The 6,000-nt window shown below is 37.1% G+C and overlaps 1 pseudogene; it reads left to right on the top strand.

Moving 5' to 3' along the window:
• Nucleotides 1–1,260: 1,260 nt before the first annotated feature.
• The window catches only part of LOC135217615 (coronin-1C-A-like), a 90,993-nt pseudogene continuing 86,253 nt past the window's right edge, over nt 1,261–6,000 (top strand).

The following is a 6,000-nucleotide window of genomic DNA, read 5'->3' as shown; positions in this document are numbered from 1 at the left end:
AGGTTTTTAATGTCTGACAAGTTTGAGCCGATCCAGGAGAGCTCGTTCAAAAATTTAACCAGGAAGACACTTTTTCTAGTCGCTCTCGCTACTGCAAGGAGAGTAAGCGAGATTCAAGCTATGGACAAAAGAGTAGGAATTAGTAGATCTAAAGCGGTTTGTTCAACCACTTTAGGTTTCTTAGCCAAGAATGAAACTCCTTCCAATCCTTGGCCTAGGTCTTTTACGATTCCCAGCCTTGGAGAATTTGCAGGTCAGGAACGTGAAAGGACTCTTTGTCCGGTAAGAGCCATTACAGTGTTATTTTGCACAGGTGCAAGGACGTTAGAGGGACTTTTGACAACTTATGGTGTTCCGTTAAAGATCCCAAAAGGCCTATGTCAAAGAACGCTTTAGCCTTCTTTATTAGAAGTGTGATTCAAGAAGCTCACACGGAGTGCAATGAAACGCTTTACAAGGCTTTAAAGGTAAAGGCCCATGAAGTGCGAGCAGTCTCGACGTCAATGGCGGTTTAGAAAGAATCAGTCCCTTAAAGCCATTTTAGACGCGACATCTGGAGGAGCAGCTCCGTATTTTCTTCTTTTTACCTGAAACAAATAGAAACGGTTATATGAAGACTGCAGAACCCTTGGACCGTTCGTAGCCACTGGCTCGGTGTTGGGTGAAGGAGTTGATACCTCTAATCCTACATGTTAGACCCTTGATGTTATTTTTATGGTTGTCTGTTGAAGGTTAGGGGAAACCTTCAACAGTCTAGTGTATATGTGTCTTTTCAATCTCTTGTATGCAAGGATTGGATGGTTAGTGGTCTTTGCCTGTTTAGCCCATGTCAAGGGCATAGGTGGTTTTGTCGCATAGAGGTCACGTCCCGTCGACAAACCCCTTTGAGCTCATCAGCTGCACAGGTCACATCCCTTAGCTGGAGCTCCTAAGGAGAGCAGACTAAAGAGGCAGTAGTCGTCAAGTCAGCTTCCTTAGCAGGTAAGAATCTTTAGTTACCTATCAAGTAGTTACCTTACAACAATGTTGCTGTCTCTGACCCTCCTCCAAAGGTGTCAATCAGCTATGTATATAACTGCCAGGTCAGTTACATATTTAAAAATGATATTTTTATTTTAAGATAAATTTTTAAATATAACTTACCTGGGGCAGTTATATACAATTTAGAAACCCACCCACCTCCCCTCAAGAGACTATAGGCGAGAAAATATGGGGTTTGGGGCCAGGTAACTATCTAGAGGGGCGTACAGGTAACGATCACCTGACCGATGGTCGGCGATTGCCGCGAGTTTCGAAAAGTCTGTCGTGACGTCACGACGTCAGAGAATATAGCTATGTATATAACTGCCAGGTAAGTATATTTAAAAATTTATCTTAAAATAAAAATATCATTTTTTTTTATTTAATTTTAATTTAATGTTTGTTATACTGCATGGCCTATTTGGTCCCAGTTCCTGGCCTTTGGCCTAGACCTTATATTTTATTCAATGCTTCGGTCCAGCCCTAAGAGAGCTGAAAGTCAGCTCAGTGGTCTGGTTAAACCATTTTTATAATAATAATAATTTAGCTTTGCTGTTGTTTAGTGTTTATGTAGTGGCTTTGCACTACCTGTAGTACAATAAATGAAGTGGAATTTTAGGAGTTTTTTATGATCTGTGTGTGTGTGTGTGTTTTTTCCCCAGATTGGTTGCCCAAATGGTTTCGTTCGGCGTCAATGATCTTGGTAGTCACGACGCCAGATATTCATACATTCATTCATTCTTCCTTCCTAGCTGTCCAGCTTCTATATCTTGACCTAAACCCTATTTTCACCTGTCTTTTAAGAACAAACTCTTTGGGGGGCAAGCCCTATGAGAATTGAGAAGTGTGTGACAGTGGGGTGTTGTTAAACTGCTGTATAATAATACGAAAATCTCAGATGTCTACTTTCAAGTTTCAAAGTATGATAAGAATAAGGTATGGACATACTTGAGCACTTGTTAATTTTCATTCTCTAGCCCTTAACAGTCATGGGAAATGTTAAAATTATGACACTTAGAAAGCCTCTAAGTGTTTTGTGAAAATTTATTTTTTCTTTGCTTCTGCATCATTGGAAAGGCATGCACCACACGTAAGTATGAGAGAAAAATTTGAAGTTGATTTGATTTTTTGAGTCTCATTTGTAGAGATATGCTGTTTTCCCTTCTAGTGCAGCAGCCTAGTGTGGGTTAAGACAAGGCAGCATGTCAGGGTATCATATCTACCTCATGTTCCAGTTTTTAAATGTTTTGATTTTTGTTGGCTGTTGGCAGTTTCTCTTTAATGTGCACAATAAATGTGTCACTTAATAGTTACTGTATACTTTTAAAGTTTTATAATCTTCCATCCTCTGTAGTATTTATTTTTTCATTTCTAATAGTTTTACCCAACAGTGCATGTTGTTTAGACCAACTTCTATAAGGGAAGTTGCTCATCTTACATTGCTTTTTTTTCAATATTCATATATTGTAAGGTTCAGCTTTAAGGACCATCTGTAGTGTTTTTGTACAACTTTCATCATATGTCATAGGAATAGTTTGGTAATTTCTTATTTTATACTAGGAAGGTAAAACATTACAAATTCATTTACATGGCCATCAGTTGTATATTAATTCTGTTGTGAAGAATAATTCTGTAGGTTTTGACACAGTATCATAGAAGGTTTAGTGCTGCTATTGTACTCCATTTCTTGCATGTTTATAAAAATTGTGATAAAACATCTTCCCATTCAATTGAGTTCTTGAAACGGAAAATATGCATCCCATTTTTGTCAAACTACATTGTGCTCCTGTAACTTAATTATAGATGAATATTTTATTGTAGTGAATTGTTATATAAAGATTTTATGAGTATGATTTGAAAAATATGTTTAGATTTGGTTGATGGTATTAATGGCCATAGTGTAAATATTGGTGTAGTAATATCATGGAAGGATGAATTCTTTCAATGGACACTGTTGCTTGTGTAGACCATCAAAGTACTAGTTATTTCTTTGTTGTTTTCCTTTAGCAGGTAATTGAAACAAAAATATCCCACAAAATGAGTAAATGAACTGCCAGGTAAGTTTTCATTAATATTTTGTCAGATTTTTCTATAGTGCAGGGTTACGCGCAAAGTTCAGTTAGATTTTAAACTTTTAAGAGGCTAGCAAAATTGGGAATGAGGATTTTTGGAAACAAAAGTTTTTTTTATATACAATTTATACTTCGGCAAAAGAAAGAAGGTATTTGACAGAACATGAATTGCAACATTCACTTTTGCTAATTCCACCCTCATTTGTTTGTTGGAACATGACAGACCCAGTTGTAGATCTTGTGTTCCACCTGCGGTGAGTTGGCATTGTCATGGCATCCGACAGCTAAAAACATCCTTCTTTCAGCTGGCTCTGATAATTTCATTGTCATATGGAATGTAGGGTGTGGGGAAGCTGTCATAACATAAATAACCACCCTGATATGATTTATTCGTGCTGTTTTAACAGGGATGGTTCATTCTTGCTGACAACATGTAAAGACAGAAAAATCAGGATCATCAACCCCAGAAATAGTGAAGTTTTTGAGGTGAGTCTCATAGCAAAATAGTCTTTGTAATTAACTGACTTGTTTGTCTTTAGTAAAAGGTTGGTCTTTGTAAACATCTGTCATAAACAGAGGTTGTAACCCTTTATTTTCATTGTAACAAGGCAGACTGACTATACTTCATTGAGTCAAAAATGCAGTTTTAACTAATTTTATCATAAACCCATCAATCATGTAGTAGTCTTGTTGGCTCTTTAAACATCAGCAAATTGGGGATTTGTATGATTGTTCGGTTTTTACGAAAAAATAAGCTATGTGAAAACTTCATTCCAGAACATTCTGGACAGATAAGTTTTATTGAATGATCGTTTCTTAAATTGTTTACTTAATGCTTGAAAATTATTTTGTATTGAAGTGGAGCTTTGCAGGTGTTTTACTGAAATTTTATATCCGAATTAAGATACCATTGCCATGTTGCTTTTTATATGGAGATCAGTATGATAATTAACTTTGATTGGTGTTCCTTTCAGGAAGCAACTTCACACAGGGGCAGCAAAGCCACCAGAGCCATTTTCCTCCGTAAGGGTTTTGTCTTTACAACTGGGTTCAACAAGAGATCTGATCGCCAGTACTACTCTTTAAGGGCTCCGGGTCACTTAGATGATCCAATCACAGTGGTAGAGCTTGATTCTTCCAATGGTGTTATGTTCCCAGATCCCAATCTTGTATATCTTTTTGGTAAGTATTAACCTTTACAGTATGAGGTATTTGGTTCCAGTTCACATTCTTCTTCTGCCTTATAGTAGTACGTTTATGTAAATTTTTTTGAGTGGAGTGGTTTGTACTATATTTTTAATAAATTTGCTGCATAACATTCCAAAATAAAGTACTTTTTATATTATTTATTGCATTTTTTTTTGTCTAGGGCAACATAGTTGTAAAATGCATTAAAATTTGAATCTATTGTACTTGGATTTTACTCAACAGGTAAGGGTGATAGTGTTATTTGATATTTTGAGATCATTGCCAGAAGTTCCTTTTGTTCACAACATCAACACCTTCCAGTTACCAGATCCCCAAAGAATTATTGGTATGATGCCAAAGCGAGGTTTTGATGTTACCACTTGCGAAATCACTTGTTTCTACAGGCTCAACAACAGTGGCCTTTGGCAAATTATCTCCATGACAGTGCCAAGGAAGGTATTATGTTGTTTAGATGAAGTATTTGCTTATCGGATGATATCGTGGAGATTTTATGCTGCTTGTCCAGTTTCTTTTACGTTTGAAAGGGCCCTTGAAATATCGAATTGCAGCTTTTCTTGGTTTGAAGCCAAATAGCCTTAAATTGCTCAACTCAATTCATGGAGGAATACGGTTGTGTACAGGAGCATTTAAATCATCTCCCACCGAGAGCATGCTAGTAGATGCTGATGAGGTGCCACTGGATCTTCATTACAAGCGTCTGCTGGTTTGGAGCTGGTATAGATTCCAGAGGCTACCTAAGTCTTTAACCAGTATTTGTATGAGAAAGGAAAGGCATTGGCACTTTTATGAAAGTCACCCCAAGCAACCTCATCCATTCGCTTTTAGAGTCAATACCATTGTTCATGAATTAAACATGCCAAGGATCAAGATTTTACCAGCAAAATATTCAGTTAGTACCCCCTGGAACTTTCCAGAGGTAAAATTCTGCAGATATTTTAATTTTACTAAGACAGAATTGTCCAGTGAGGCCATGCGGTCAATATTTTTAGAACATTCCTTGCAGCATGATGACTCCACTGCAGTTTTTACGGATGGCTCGAAGTCAGATGCTGGCGTCGACTTTGGTGTAGCCTTCCCTGATGTAGAGAGAAGCGGCAGATTATCATCTGTTGCATCGATTTTTACAGCAGAATTTTGAGCCAGTTGCTGGCGTAGACTTTGTTGTAGCCTTCCCTGATGTAGAGAGAAGCGGCAGATTATCAGCTGTTGCATCGATTTTTACAGCAGAATTTTATGGAATTTTAAAGGCTTTAAAGGAAGTTTTAATTCGGAATGAAAATAATTTTATTATATATTGTAACTCAGGAAGTGTTCTTCAGTCACTGGAATCTTTTAACCCTTTAAACCCTCTGATTTTAGATACAGTAGTACCTCGAGATACGAAATTAATCCGTTCCGAGGCGCCCTTCGTATCATGAGTTTTTCGTATCTTTGACCACATTTTACATGTAAAATGGTTAATCCGTTCCAAGCCCTCCAAAAACACCCCAGTGAATATTTCATAATAAAGCTAAATTGACCTATAAACAATGAAATACTACAACAATTTGGACCATTCAATACGTAACTTAATAATAAAAATGCAAAACCTGTAAACAAAGTGTATATTAGTGTACAAGAAATATTATTACTGTAACGTAAAATGTGGAAGCTTACCTTTCGAGTGAGGCTATCTCCGAAAGTGGCGGCAGAGGAGGAG

Source organism: Macrobrachium nipponense, chromosome 7 (genome assembly GCF_015104395.2).
Source record: "Macrobrachium nipponense isolate FS-2020 chromosome 7, ASM1510439v2, whole genome shotgun sequence".
Classification (NCBI taxonomy): Eukaryota; Metazoa; Arthropoda; class Malacostraca; order Decapoda; family Palaemonidae; genus Macrobrachium; species Macrobrachium nipponense.
The sequence above is the reverse complement of the archived record's forward strand: the minus strand, read 5'-3'. Positions and strand labels throughout refer to the sequence as shown.